Here is a 15,956-nt window from a genome sequence, read left to right as displayed (position 1 = left end):
GAGTCAGGGCGGAGTCCAAAGATACAGTCAGGAGCCTCGATCCAGTGAAAAGGACCTCTTCTACCACGTCGAACGGCGAGGGAGAACAAGCTTCCTGGGACATCAGTAAGGGAACCGCTCTCTCCGGATCTGAAGCGAGAATTGTAGTCGGGCCCGTAGTAGACAGCGCTCCAAGGGGGGGGCTTGACCTGACAACGTTGGAGCTGATGGAAAAAGTTCCACTCCCTCAGATCCAACACCCAAGCTCCGACTCAGAGCCACTCAGATCCGACATGCTCCAGGCAGCTGCTGGTGTCGAGGAGACAGGTACTGTCAAGTGCCAACCTCCTGACTAAGGCCATCCTCAGATCCATGTACTCAAACCGGGGGGTCAGATTGGAGAAGGCGATATTGGAGTGAAGAAGGGAAGCAAGCCCCCCCCCCCCTTCAAAGGGAGAGGGAGCTGGCAAGACTCCCATCTGAATTTGTGTGCGAATGAACCTCCGCATCATTTTATCCATGTCGACTTCAGAGAGGCTGCGGGTGGACTGCAACAAAGCCATGGACTCCGACCTGGCAGGTCGAGGAACCGAGGCTCTAGATGGTGGTTGTGGCTCCTCCTGATCTGGAGAAAATGTGGGAGATCAGAGCCAAGGAGAGTCACGTTGCCTAGACTGACTCTTGGCAGGAGTTCCTGACTGAGATGAAAGGTCCAGGGACCTCTTTCTTTACTCAGTATGGTGCCCTCTCTCCTCTCTGCCTTTTCTGCATTCCGTTTCTGCAGACTTAGAAGTGAGAGGGTGAGTCCCAGCCTGGGAGGGAGAAGGAAGGACAGGCGGCCAACAGCAACCGCTGTGACCGAAGCAAAAGAGGAGGCGGCCGTCTCCATAGAAGGTAGCAGGCCTGTCAAGGCTAACTTGGCTCATGTATCCTTGAGGGCATGCAGGTTAAAACTGGCGCAAATAGCACAGTCTGTGTTTAAATGGGCCGCACCCAAACACATCACGCAAAGTGTGCGGCCATCAGCGGGTGACAATTTGTGGCCACACTCAGTGCACCTCTTAAACACTGGCTTAGGAAGATCTGACATGTCCCAACACAAAAGATGTTGTGAATTTTAAACAAGTTATTGAAAACTAGTTTTCTGCAAAACAAGCCACTCACCACACACTCAAGAAGCACACAGAAAGCTGGGGGGGGGGGGGGGGGACAACTATACGCTAAACTATCCAACTACCTAAAAAAATTAAAAAAGCTAAAACTCGAAGCACCAGAGAGGGGAGGATAAGTGGGAACCTACACTGACAAGAATACAAACTCAGAAAACACTAAATACCAAAAAACCCAACTCACAACTCGAAGCTCAGAATCACAATGCTTAGGCTAGCCACGGCAAACGAGATCTGGGGGTTGGAAGGTAGTGGTGGTGTATTATCGGTAAGGGGAGAAGCTTGGAGCAGATTTTAGTGAAATTGCCAGCTCGGTTCCGATATGGATCCAGTACCCACAGGTTGAAGATCAAATGATGTAAACTACTTCAGATATGTGAGTGGAACAAAGGCATGTACACTTAAATGTTACAGATATTACGAGAAGCCATAAATAAAAACAAAAATAAACCACCTTAGGCTCTACTCAGTGCAAACAGCCCCTAAAGATTAAATTTTAGCCAGCCCAAAAAGCAGTTGCAGAAATCATGCCAGATCTGTCTTGTTCTCAATATGAGCTCTTTGAAAGATTGGGAATAGAATAAACTGTAAAGGAGTACACTGTCACACCTGAGGTAAAGAGCAAAACACGACAAGGGAGAGAATCTCACCGATTATAAGGAGGTGAAAATTGGACTGTTGCATTGATCATTTCCCCTGAAAGACCCTGAGGCACTTATTGAGAAGAACGTCTTATTAGTTTGCCTGGTATGCTGCACAACTTTGACTAAAGGAGTTTAATTTGGTAGTGAGCAGAGACATTCCACTTCATGTGTTCAAATCATGCAATATCCACATGGAATCTCACTGCTTCATCTTGATAATTTAAGCAGACATCAGTATGGACTTAAAGGAAGTCCAACCTGGTAGTGAGAAGAATCCATATATCATTTAAATCATTTGAAACCATGATGAAAGATGAGCATTCTTTTCCCCTCTGGTGGAGTTGCAGCCTTTTTGTTAGGCTTCGATTCATAAGGTTGGTAACAGACCAGCACTTTAGCGTTCAGAACTACCAATTATCTTTATCAGTAGAGAAAAAGCCAAAATGTAAAAATCAACCGAGGAATATTATTTTTACTCAATACCATCTTGTACACCTTTGGGTATTTAAAATAGTTCTTTAGAGATGTGATACACTATAAAGTGAAACTTCTACAAAAATATATTGCAACAGGACTGAAAATGTACACAGTGATGAAAATAAAACGCAACAGTTGTCCCCACTTGTTCTCTACACATCGGTTAGTATTTGGAATATTAATTCTATACTCCATATCTCCTAATGCCTTTTAGAAGTACAAAAGTAAATACCTCTAGGCAGTCTGCCAGAGGTTCTTTAGAAGCCGGCCATAGGACACAGCAAGTTTTCTAAGTATGGGGTTCTTTTGATTCACTAATCTACAGCCTTTTATTTAACAGATTTGGAAGATTTAATTGCCCCAACCAAAAGAGTGGTCATCTGTGAAACTGTGAAGCAGGTCATCATTTCCTGTGACACAAGTTAACAGCAGAGAAAAGTGTGGTTACAAGTAATGCATTATGGCCATTTGGCACAAAAGCAGTTTCTTCAAAGAAAATACCACACACTACCATACTTATGGACTACCTAGAAGTGTAATAATTTTCCTTGCACTACCATCAAAACAATTTTATGAACTATTTGGCTACCACCATAAGATTTCCAGGGAAAGAATCATTACAAGCAGCAAATTTCAGGAATTCATCTTCTAACCAAGGACTGGAACTCAAAGGCCATTTTTGCAGAATGGGTTTTACAAACTAGTTTACATCACAAGTAATCTGTACAGTGATGGGTTATACAGTCTATCAAACAGGAGGCTTCAAAGATAATATCAGAGCCACTTTGCCTGGTAACCAAAAGAATACTTTAACCAAAGAAGTCCATCTGAATTGCAGATGGAGGTTGTCATGCTATGATGTCCTTGCAGGTTCCAGGACAATAAGATATTAATTTTACATTGATCTCTCTTTCTGTACACTGCTAGCTCCATCAACACTAGTACAGTTCAATCCAACACAGCAGAAGTGATCATAGCTGCCTTTTTACATAGAGAATAACTTAAGTGGAAAAGGCTTAGCGAGCCACCCCATATAGGAAGTCAGCACATCTGGCAAAGACTCTGATATTACTGTTATCTACCCAGTAGAAAGTACAGTTGTGTACACTTACCAAAAATGTAGATGTTTGAGTGTATTCACTGTTGCAGTCATTACATTTGGGTTATCTGCTTGCAGGTTGCCCTCAGTCGGCCTGATTATCAAAGTCTTGGGTCCTGCGTTGGTTGCTGTCTCATCTTCCATGACGTCAGGTAGTCAAGGGTATAAAGCATGCAGCAGACGCCATTACATCACTTTATCTTGCCCCAGGTGTCAGGTGACCCCATAATGGGAAGCAATTACATACAAATTTACACCTCCAACAAAAAGCAAATACACCAGAAAGCTTAATTATAGTGAACAAGAAGAGAAGTATAGTCAATAGAAGTCACTGGGCTGGAGGGAGGGTAACTTGGACTGCAACAGTGAATACACTCAAACATCTACATTTATGTTAAGTGCACACAACTGTAAAAACACTAAACCCAACAGGGTAATAACTAAATAAGACAAACAAAAACACAAATTCACGGACTACACCAAGCTGTTTTAATGAAGAGCTAAAAGGCTCCAAAATACTAAGCGCTTTCACCATCAACTGATGGCTTCTTCAGAGTAAAAGGAGCTCATAATCACATTGTTTAAATACAAAATTCCACATGCACATTGGCCAATCAACTTCCTTGATTAATTACAATTCCATTAGACATACTGTTATATCTTTCAAATTTGAAGAAGTCATCAGTTGATGGTGAAAGCGCTTAGTATTTTGGAGCCTTTTACCTCTTCATTAAAACAGCTTGGTGCAGTCCGTGAATTTGTGTTTTTGTTTGTACACAACTGTACTATGTTCTTCGTGTTTCACTGTTGCAGTCATTATATTTGGGTAGATTCCCAAAGCTAAGGGAGGGGGGAGGCAATTAGAGAGCATTAGGACCAGCTATTACACCCTGCAAGACTGCAGTGGCAAAACCAACTCTGGATTTAGAAAAAAATGGCAAGTGGTAATGCTTGGTGAAGGTATGTACAGAACACCAGGTAGCAGCTTCTAGGATGTCCCTGGTAGGAACACCTGAGAGAGGCTGTAGAAGTAGATGCAGCCCTGGTGGAATGGGGTCTTATCCCCTGTGGGGTAGGTTTTCTATGGTGCTTAAAGCAGAAATGAATGCAATGGCCTATCCACTTAGAAATGGTTTGCTTTGAAATGGCCTTCTCCTCTGCCCCTGCAGCAAAGGCAACTAGCAGCTGTTCAGTTTCCTGAGAGGCTTAGTCCTGTCCAAGTAAAACTAAGCTGCCTGTGCACATCCAAGGAGTGCAGTATTTGTTCACCTTTCTTCTGTGGATTAGAAAAGCAGGTTGGCAAATGAATGGACTGATTACGGGCCACACAGGATACCACCTTGGGCATAAAGGAAGGATTGGTCCTGAGGGACACCCTGTCAGCATGAAAGATGATGAAAGGCTCCACTGCCATGAGGGCCTGTAATTATAGGTTCATAGGTTAGTACTAGGCTAACTTCCCTTGTGGGCCATTTTAAGCCTAGCCAATTTCCCCATGACAGAATCAAACCCTGCACCTTGTGTTTCAAAGGTAAGCAACTTAACTATTACGCCAACCTCCCACCCATCATTCTTGCTGAAGTGATAGCTAGAAGGAAGGCTGTTTTCAAAGAAAGGAATTTCAACTCTGCAGTTGCAGCTGGCTCAAAAGGAGGTAGAGTGAGCTCTTCCAATACAAAGTTAAGGTCCCAAGTAGGTGTAGGAGCTCTCCTGGGTGGTCTTAAATATTTGGCCCCTCTGAGGAACTGTTTCAGTAGGGGGAGAGAGAAGAGGGGTGGATCAGTATTATAATGTGCGGAAATGGCTGAGGCATGAATTTTAATGGAAGAGAAGGAAAGGCCCTTGTGAAGCATCTCAGTTATGTATTGAAGAATATGCGGTAAACTGGGCACCATTGTGCCCATCCCCTGAGTCTGGCTCCAGGAACAGAATCTTTTCCACTTTTCAGCATAGAATTTTCTAGTACTAGGCCTCCTTGCCTCCAGGATGACATCCAGCACTTGCTTGCTGAGGGATGGTATATGAGAACTCAGGTAATTAGCCAGGTTGCCAGGTTCAGGGTTTGAAGCTGGGAGTGCAGAATTTGGCCCTCCTGCTGGGACAGTAGGGAAGGAGTCTGAGGCAGGTGCCATGGTTCGAGTAGTGACATACTATGCAAGAGGGGGTACCAGTGTTGGAATGCCCAGTCTGGTGCAATGAGTATTGTCCTTTGTTTGTTCTATTTGATCTTTAGTAGAAACTTCGAGAGGAGAGGCAGAGAAGGAAACAAACTGAGAGGCTTTCCCAGGTAAAAGACAGGGCATCCACTTTCCAAGCTTGTCTGTGGGGAGTCCTTGTGCAGAATTTGTCCAATTGGTAGTTCTGAGGGGATGCAAACAGGTCTATCTCTGGGCTCCCCCATTTGTTTCTCAAAATATTGAATATCTTTGGTTCCAGTTTCCACTCGTGTGGGTCCATGAGATTTCTGCTTAGGTCGTCTGCCAGTGTATTTCGTTTGCCTGGCAGGAACTGAGCTTGTAGGTGCACTTGGTAGTTCAAGGCTGTGTTCCACAGAGCCATGGCTAGTCTGCAGATAGGGTATGAGTGGGTTCCCCCCTGCTTGTTTATGTACCACTTAACAGTGGTGTTGTCCATCTTTACCAGTAATTGTCCTCGAAGAATGTGGTCTTCAAAGGCTGTCAGAGAATTCTGTACAGCTAACATTTCTTTTTGATTGATATGGAGGTGCATTTGACTCTGGTTCCATTTGCTCTGAATGCACTGCCCTGCCAAGTGAGCCACCCAGTCTGATGAGTCTGTTAGGGTCTGGGCAGCAGGGGGTAGAGTGAATGGCAGTCTCTTGTTGTGGTGGCAGGCCTCTGCCCACCAAAGGAACTCTGTCTTTATACAAGGAATGATAAGAATCATTGATTCCAGGTCCTGAGAATGTTGACATCATAGGCGTTTTAGGTACCATTGTAGTTTCCTCATATGAAGTTTTGCATACGGAATTAGTAAAATGCAAGAGGCCATGAACCTCACGGCTTGCAGTATTCTTCTTGCAGATAGCTGGGTCTTTGTGGCCAGTAGTTTGAAGTAGGCTGTCAAATTTGTTTCTCTGGCATGAGGTAGGCCATCTGGGAAGTTGTATTCAAACTTGCTCCCAGGAATACAATTTGTTGGCAGGGTACTAGGTGTGATTTCTTTTCATTTATCGTGTACTCCAGTGAGGTTAGCAGTTTCTTTACAAATGCCAGATGATTTAAAAAGTATGCCCTGGCTTTCTGCCTGAATTAGACAAGCGTCCAGGTATGGGTATATTTGAATATTTCTTTGCCTGCAGAATGCAATGACTGGAGCTAGGCACTTTGGCTTATCTACTGTCCCCAGGATATTCACAAAGGGCAGTGCAGAGAATTGACAGTGCATGTAGCCTGCTCTGAAGCATAGGTATCTTCTGCAAGATTCCTTCATTGGGATGTGCAGGTAAGCTTCCTTTAAATCCAATGTTGCCAACCAGGCATTTTTGCCTAGAATGGGAAGCAGCTGATGACGAGTTAGCATTTTGAATCTTGGGATTACCAAAAAGGTGTTTAGGAGAGACAGGTCCAGGATAGGACGCCAAGCATAGTCTTTTCTAGGTACCAGGAAAAGTCTTGAGTAAAAGCCTTGCCTCCATTCCTCTTCTGGGACAGGCTGAACAGCCCTGATACTCAGAAGAGAGAACTTGTTGTTGAACCTCTGCTCACTGATTTGGGCGTAGGTCTGGCCAATCGTTTGGGGTTGGTAAGGTGTGGAAGTGGAATCCGTATCCTTGAGAAACTACATTTAAAACCCATTTGTCTTGGGGTAATGAGTTCCCAGTTTTTTGCATGCAGGGTGATCTTTCCCCCTAAAGGAACAGTCAGTTGAGCAAAGCTCGGAAGGTTTAAGATTAAGTCATTGTGACAGTTTACCACAAGGGGGTGTTTTACTTCTTCCAGCTTTGGACGTGGGAGCCCTTCACTGCTTAGGCCTATGAATACATTGAGACAGAAGCCTGGGTGGTCTGCTGGTCCTGCGTTTTGACTTAGAAGGCCTGGAAGAGACAGGAAAGGACCAATTCTTAGAAGGCCAGTGCCTACTAAATCTCGGAGGCTGTACTTGTAGGAAATCTTTAACAGTTTGCATAGATTTAGTTTTTTCCTCCATCTTTTTAAGTACTTCTGCATTGTTGCCAAACAGGCAGTCTTGGTTTAAGGGAGCATCCAGTAATTTAGCTTTAACATGATCTGGCAAAGTTTGCTCCTTAAGCCAAGCATGCCTTCTAAGTAAAGACCCAGTGACAGCAGCCCTGCAAGATGCCTCTAAGGAATCAAAACCACATTGCAAAGTATGTTTACCAACTTGTTCAGCAGAATGCATTAAATCCTGTAATTCTTTATTTTCAGCACAGTCAGGAATCAACATCATTTTCTGTTTAAGTAATCCAATAATATGCTGCTGATACTTTAACATATGAAACTGGCAGTTTAAGGCCCTAATGGCCAAAGTTGCAGAAGTGTATACCTTCTTACCCCATATGTCCAGGGCCCTGGAATCTCTATCAGAGCGGGTAGGGTTTTTGGCAGTAGTAGCCTTAATGCCTTTGGGTCCCTGTGAAATGATCTCTGGATCTGCAGTAGGATTCTTAAAGAGGAACTTGTGACAGTCAGGTACTCTAATACCAGTCAGGTTTCATGGGAGCCGGAGGTAAAGTGTCTGGGGCCAGGCTAGATTCCAAGAAGGCATCATCTACAATGTCCAGTACAGGCCTGTGTTGGGGTAGGAGTAAGAATTCCCTAAGCCTCTTTTTGGAGTCAGAGGAATCCTGGCTTTCCCAGCGGAAATGCTCCCTAAGGGGTATGCAAAGTTTCACCAAAAGAGAAATCTTCTGGAGGGGAAGCAGAGGGAATTGAGTCCTCTGCATCAGAATCCTCATAGCTACATAGATGAGGGCAAATCCAGGTCATCAGAAGAAAAGTACAGTTGTGTACACTTACCATAAATGTAGATGTTCAAGTGTATTCACTGTTGCAGTCATTACATTTGGGTAATCTGATGGCAGGTTGCCCTCAGTCGGCCTGAATAACAGTCTTGGGTCCTGCGTCGGCTGCTGTCCCTTCTTCCATGATGTCAGGGGTATAAAACATGCAGCAGATGCCATTTTAAATCAGTTTTTCTTGCCCCAGATGTCAGGTGCACCTCAAAACCTCATATGCATATAATTTAGAACACAAAAAATATACCTCCAAACAAATACTATGCTCAAAAGCCTTTTTGTTGTAACAGAAAGAAGATAAAAGAGAAAAATAGGGTGCTAGTGGGTGGGTAACCAGGACTGCAACAGTGAATACACACTAACATCTACATTTATGGTAAGTGTACACAACTGTACTATGTTCTTCGTGTTTCACTGTTGCAGTCATTACATCTGCGTAGAATCCCAAAGCTATGGCTGGGAGGATGGAATTATACAGCATTAGGAGCAGCTATAAGGACCTGCAGGGACAGCAGTGGCAAAGCCTGCTCTGGATTTAGAGAAGAGAGGTAAATGGTAATGCTTGGTGAACGTATGAACTGAGCTCCAGGTAGCAGCTTCTAGAATGTCTCTGGTAGGAACCCCTCTGAGAAAGGTTGCAGAAGTACATGCAGCCCTGGTGGAATGGGATCTGATCCACTTGGGGACAGGTTTACCATGATGCATGTAGCAGAAATGAATGCAATGGCTTATCCATTTTGAAATTGGATGCTTTGAGATAGACTTTCCCTCTGCCCCTGTAGCAAATGCCACCAGTAGTTGCTCAGATTTTGAGAGATTTTGTGCTGTTCAAGTAGAATCTTAGTTGTCTGTGTACATCAAATGAATGTAGAATCCGCTCCCACTTGTTCTGTGGATTTGGGAAAAAAGTTGGCAGATGAATGGTCTGATTAAGAGCCACACTGGATACCACTTTAGGCATAAAGGATGGATTGGTCCTGAGCACTACCCTGTCCGGGTAGAAAATAATAAAAAGGCTCCACTGCCATGAGAGCCTGTAGTTCTGAGATCCTTCTAGCTGAAGTGACTGCTAAAAGAAAAGCTGTCTTCCAAGAGAGAAATTTTATGTCTGCAGTAGCAATTGGCTCAAAAGGAGGTAGGGTGAGTTTTCCGACACAAAATTGAGGTCCCATGCAGGAGTTGGTGCTCTCCGGGGAGGTCGTAAATTTTTGGCCCCTCTGAGATGCTGCTTTAGCAGGGGATGAGAGAATAGGGGAGGCTCCGTGTTGTAATGAGCTGAAATGTCAGAGGCGTGGATTTTTATGGAAGAGAAGGATAGGCTCTTGTGAAGCATCTCAGTTAAATATTGCAGAATCTGAGGAATACTGGGCATTTCTGTGCTTATTCCTTGTGCCTGATTCCAGACACAGAATCTTTTCCATTTATCAGCATAAGATTTTCTAGTGCTAGGCCTTCTAGCCTCCAAAATGACATCCATCACAGGTTTACTGAGAGATGTAACTGGTGAAATTAGTTGATTATCCATGCTGCAAGGTTCAGAGTTTGGAGCCGAGTGTGTAGAATTTGAAAGTTCTGCTGAGACAGTAGATAAGGTGTCTGAGGCAGGTACCACGGAGGAAGGTGTGACATATTGCGTAGGAGCGGGTACCAGTGTTGGCGAGGCCAGTCTGGAGCAATCAGAATCATTTTTGGTTTTTCCTGTCTGACTTTTAGTAGTACCTTGGAGAACAGAGGCAGAGGGGGAAAAGCATAGACTGATAGGTTTTTCCAGCTGAAGAATAGAGCATCCACTTTCCAAACTTTTTTGTGATGGATGCTTGTGCAGAATTTGTCCAACTGATGGATCTTTTTTGCCTCACCCCAAAACTATGTCTGGGCTCCCCCATTTGCGTGTCAACATGCTGAAGAGTTGAGGATCCAGTTTCCATTCGTGTGGGTCCATACGATTTCTGCTTAGTTCGTCTGCCAGAGTATTTTGCTTTCCTGGCAGGAATTGAGCTTGTAGATGTATTTGGTAAAACAAGGCTGTGTTCCACAAGGCCATGGTTAGTCTGCAAAGGGGGTAAGAATGGGGACCCCCCTGCTTGTTTATGTACCACATGATTGTGGTGTTGTCCATCAGTAGTTGTCCTGGATGAAGAAAGTCCTTGAAAGCTGTCAGAGCATTCTGTATAGCTAGCATCTCTTTCTGGTTGATATGCAGGTGCATTTGATTTGGGTTCCATTCGCCCCGAATGCATCTTCCTACCAGATGCTCCCCCCCCCCCCCAAGCATAGTCTGATGTGTCTGTAGTCAGGGTTTGGGTGGCAGGGGGTGGAATAAATGATAGTCCCTTGTTTTGGTGACAGGCCTCTGCCCACCATAGAAACTCTTGCTGTAGGCAAGGAATGATAGGAATCATGGTTTCCAGGCTGTGACCATGTTGACTCCATAAGCTTTTTAGGTGCCATTGAAGTTTCCTCATATGCAGTCTTGTATATGGAATTAGAAGAATGCAGGAAGCCATGAACCCCAAGGCCTGCAGAATTTGTCTTACAGATAACTGTGTTTTTTGTGGCCACTTGTTTGAAGTCAGTCATCAATTGGATTTGTTTGCCTGGCATGAGGTAAGCCATCTGGGCAGTTGTATTCAAGCTTGCACCCAGGAATGTAATTTTTTTGAGAGGGTACCAGTTGTGATTTCTTTTTGTTTATGGTGTACCCTAGGCAAGTTAGAAGCCTTTTTACAAACGCCAGATGCTGTACAGGAGTGTCTGTTTTCTGCTTGAATTAGACAATTGTCCAGATAAGGATAAATTTGAATGTTTTTCTTTGTCTGCAAAATGCAATTACTGGTGCCAGGCACTTTGTGAAGACCCTAGGCGCAGTAGATAAGCCAAAGGGCAGTGCAGAGAACTGGAAATGCAAATAGCCTACTTTGAAGTGGAGGTATCTTCTGCAAGATTCCCCGATTGGGATATGCAGGTAAGCCTATTAAGTCTAGAGTTATCAACCAGGCATCCTTGCCTAGCATAGGCAGCAACTGTTGTAGAGTCAGCATCTTGAATTTTGGAATGTCCAGGAAAGTATTTAGAAAGGATAAGCCCAGAATTGGACACCAAGATTTGTCTTTTCTGGGTACCAGGTAAAGTCATGAATAAAAACCTTGTCCTTTTTCCTTTTCTGGTACTGGTTGAATAGCCCCCATATCCATGAGGAACATAACTTGTTTCTGGGCCTCTGCCCACTGATTTGGAGGCAGATCTGGCCAATCGTTTGGACTTGGCAATGTGTGGAAATGAAATCTGTATCCGTGGGATACTATATTTAAAACCCACTTGTCCTGGGTAATTAGATTCCAATGTTTGTGCATGAAGTGCTAGTTTCCCCCCTAAGGGGCTGCCAAAAGATAAGTGCTTGGTAATGGCAGAGGAAAGTCATTGAGACTATTTACTGTAGGGGGGGGGGCTTGCTACTTCCAGATTTGGAGGTGGAGGCACCCCATTGTTTTGTTCTGTAAGTTCCTTGTGACTGAAACCTAGAGCCTTTGGAGTGTCTGGGTTTGACCTGAGCGGCTCTGGTGGGTACTGGAAAGGACCAGTTCTTAGTAGGCCAGTGCCTACTGAAGCTAGGTGGCTGCACTTGTAGGAAATCTTTACAGTTTGCATAGATTTAGCTTTGTCTTCCATCTTTTTCAAAACTTCTTCTGCCTTATTACCAAATAGACTGTCCTGCTTTAAATAAAGCAGCATCCAAAAATTTTGCTTTAACATGATCAGGCAGATTTTGCTCCTTGAGCCAAGCATGCCTTCTTATCACAGATCCAGTTTCGGCGGCCCTGCAAGAGGCCTCCAAGGAATCAAAACCACAATGCAAAGTATGCTTTCCAACTTGTTCAGCTGAATGCAATAAATCCAGTAACTCTATTTTCCACACAGTCAGAAATCAACATCATTTTCTGTTTAAGTAAGCCCATGACATGCTGCTGATATTTAAGCATATGAAATTGACAGTTTAAAGCCCTGAAAGCCAGGGTTTCAGGTGTGTAAACCTTCTTACCCCATCTATCCAGCGCCCTGGATTCTCCATCAAAAGGAGTAGGATTTTTAGCAGTAGAAGCCTCAACACCCCTTGGGACCCTGAGAAAATGTTTCAGGGTCAGCAGTAGAGTTTTTAAAAAAAAATTTGTGGGAGTCAGGAACCCTGTAATATCTGTCTGGCTTACTAGGAGCCAGAGGCAGGGAATCAAGAGCCATGCTGGATTCTGAAAAAACATCATCAACAATGTCTAGAGCAGGAGGTATAGCCAAAGGCCTATGCTGAGGAAGAAGGAAATCCCTAAGCCTATTTTTGGATTCTGAAAAATCCTGACTCTCCCAATGAAAATGTTCCCTTGAGGTATGCAAAGTTTCTCCAAAAGAAAAATCTTCAGGAGGAGAAGCAGAAGGGATGCATTCTTCTGCATCAGAGTCCTCATAAGGTGGAATAGAAAATTCCTGATCAGAAGAAATGGAAACCTGATCTGAAGATTCATAATCAGTGCCTTGCCTAGGCCTCTTAGAAGGGGGGGTTGGGAACCACTGATCAAGGTAATTAAATCCTCAGCCATTTTGATCATTTGCTTTTTAGGCATAGGGGCCTGAACAAGTGGCCCATGCGTCGGTTTTTTAGACATAGAAGTTGGTTTTGGCCTTGTTTTTGATGATGGTGTCTGTTTAATATACAAATCTTTAGGCCTGAAAACACCTTCAGAAGCCGGTGCCTGCTCAGCGGCTCCGGACCCATCTAAGGGAGAGACATCCGCGGGTTCAATACTTGAAGTGTCTCGCGGCATACCGGACTCCGAATGGGTCTCCGTAGAGGCCTGCGAATGAAAAGTAGCAGGTATCAGGGGCTGCAAAAGCACCTCACTGAGTACCGGCGACTGGCCTAGGAGAAGCTTCGTCATCAGTTTTGGACCTCGATGGTCCGTCTCTGTCTCTGCATATTTTGTGAATTCCGGTAGTTGGATGGCTAACCGACGACATGGCTGCAGAGTTAAATCTTGAGCCAAAATATTTAGAAGCAAAAATATACCAACTCTCAATAGTGCATTGTTATATTTAGTACAAAACAGACAGCAAGACACGTTGTGGTCAGGGCCTAGGCAAGGAATACAGTACAAATGAAAATCCTTATGAGGTATTTGCTTCCCACAAGTAATACAATTATTAACTTTTACTGACATCGGTAAGGAGCAAGAAAGAGTTTCCCCAACGGGGTACTTAGCTTTAGGTTGAAGACTTTGGTTCTGAAACTCGAAAACGAAAATTTCAGGAGTCGGCCGACCGGCACTTGTGAACTGCTTCTGCTTCAGGCACCGCGCGGCAAGAAAGACGGATTAAAATGGCGTTGGCTGCATGTTTTATATCCCTGACGGCCTGACTTCATGGAAGAAAGGACAGCAACCGACGCAGGACCCAAGACTTTGTTATTCAGGCAGACTGAGGGCAACCTGCCAGCAGATAACCCAAATGTAATGACTGCAACAGTGAAACACGAAGAACATCAGAAATTTCAGAATCCTGATCAGAAGAATCAGAAGGAAAATCAGTTCTAGGTCTCTCAGAGAGAGAAGGGTGGCTTCCCCTGATTAGAGTAATAAGTTCTTCAGCCATTCTTATCTGTTTTTTAGGCATAGGGGCCTGACCATGCTGTCTGGGCATCTGTTTTCTAGGCGTGGATCGAGTTTTAGGCCTTGAAGAAGAAGATGGCATTGGTATGATATGCAAGTCAGTAGGCCTGAATACACCCTCAGAAGCCGGTGCCTGCACAGCGGCTCTGGTCCCATCCAAGGTATAGACATCCGCAGGTTCCATAGTCTAAGAAGCATCTCGTGGCATACCAGACACCGAATGGGTCTCAGTAGAGGCTTGCGAATCTGAAGTAGCGGGTATCAGGGGCTGCGAAAGCACCTCACTGAGTACCAGCGAACTGGTGACTAGCTTAACGGAAGCGTCATTGGCAGCTTTGGACCTTTGTGGTCCGTCTCTGTCTTTATCTTTACATTTTTTCGGAATGTCGGTAGTCGGATGGCTTACCGAAGCCATTTCTGGATAATTGAACAGAGTACCAAAATAGTTAGATGCGAAAATGAACAAACGACGAAAAGTTTGAGAATTGAATAAGGCACAAAACCGACAGTGAGGGACGTTGTGGTCTGGGCCTAAGCAAGGAATGCAGTACGAATGAAAATCTTTGAGGTATTTGCTTACCACAAGTAATACAATTAACTTTTACTGACATCCGTTTAGACCAAGAAAAAGGATCCCCAACGGGGTACTTAGCTTTTTTGAAGACTTCGGATCCGAAACTCGAAAATGAAAATTTCAGGAGTCGGCCGACCAGCACTTGCGAACTGCTTCGGGCACCGCACGGCAAGAAAGACTGATGTAATGGCACTGGCTGCATGCTTTACACCCCTGACTACCTGACATCATGGAAGATGAGACAGCAACAGACGCAGGACCCAAGACTTTGATAATCAGGCCGACTGAGGGCTACCTGCAAGCAGATAACCCAAATGTAATGACTACAACAGTGAAACATGAAGAACATCACAGCAGGGTCCACCTGTGACATTCTGTCACCTAAACTTACAATTATGTCTCAGTTTTACAAGCACAAAGATGCATCAGCCAGACCACAAACATTCCATGAATTTCCACAGTCATTAAACACATCTTAAAACAAGGGGTGGGGGGCACAGAACAAGGACTTTCCATACACTGCAGGAATGCATAATTACATCCACAGAATTAATTTTTCAGTTGTTTTTAAAAAGTACAGCCAGGAAGAGGCAGAGACACTCATAGGCACATGATGATGAATCTTTCAGAAACTCTTGCCTGCAAGATTCTTCAAACCCTCTCTTGCCAAGAGACATGCTTTGGGTAATACTCCATTTGGGCTCTCTCTGAGGGTATACGCCTTTCTACTGGGAATGCATTTTGGTCAACATTTTCAAATGCCTCAAAGAGTTCACTTTTTCCAGTTAAGTATCTTGTCCTGTTTTGCAGATTCGAAGGATGTGTCCTTAGTGAGGACTACAGTATCTCCAAATAGAATTCAAAGACTTCATCTGAATTGTTCACTGTGATGATCTACATATGTCAGCCCATGTCATCATGCCTGAATTATCAGCAGTACTCATGACTTAAAACTTATGTTAAACTAAGTCTTTCCTCACGTGACTTTGCCAGCCTGTCTTAAAATTGCAGCTGTAAGCTGTACACCTTTATCACTGTGTGCTAATATCACAGTTTGCCCTGTTTTGAGACTGCGACTATAACTTAACCATAGATGGCTGCTCATCTCAATCAGTATTAGTCTTCTGTACTCACTCTGTCATTCTCCATTTCACCTTCATCTTCACTGCCCAATTTACGAGTTACCACTGGTAAATCTCACTTCACGGCTGTCATTCTTACTGGCATGCTGGCTCTCAGCTTCCACCTTCACTCTATGCAGCAGGGAATAATGCACCATCATACAGTTATCACCATGCCTCACAAATACCCCAACTTCATCCAAGCCAGTAGTGATTCAAAATGTTTTCTACTGAGCAGTC

General features: G+C 44.2%; 1 protein-coding gene across 1 annotated transcript in view; it reads right to left on the bottom strand.

Moving 5' to 3' along the window:
• The window catches only part of POLA1 (DNA polymerase alpha 1, catalytic subunit), a 3,104,727-nt gene that overhangs the window by 2,722,921 nt on the left and 365,850 nt on the right, over window positions 1-15,956 (bottom strand). The gene's annotated exons all lie outside the window — the stretch shown is intronic.

The sequence above is a fragment of the Protopterus annectens genome, chromosome 5.part0 (assembly GCF_019279795.1).
Source record: "Protopterus annectens isolate FY-2018-M chromosome 5.part0, PAN1.0, whole genome shotgun sequence".
Taxonomy (NCBI): Eukaryota; Metazoa; Chordata; order Ceratodontiformes; family Protopteridae; genus Protopterus; species Protopterus annectens.
Note: the sequence above shows the minus strand (reverse complement) of the source record. Positions and strands in the feature narration are given on the sequence as shown.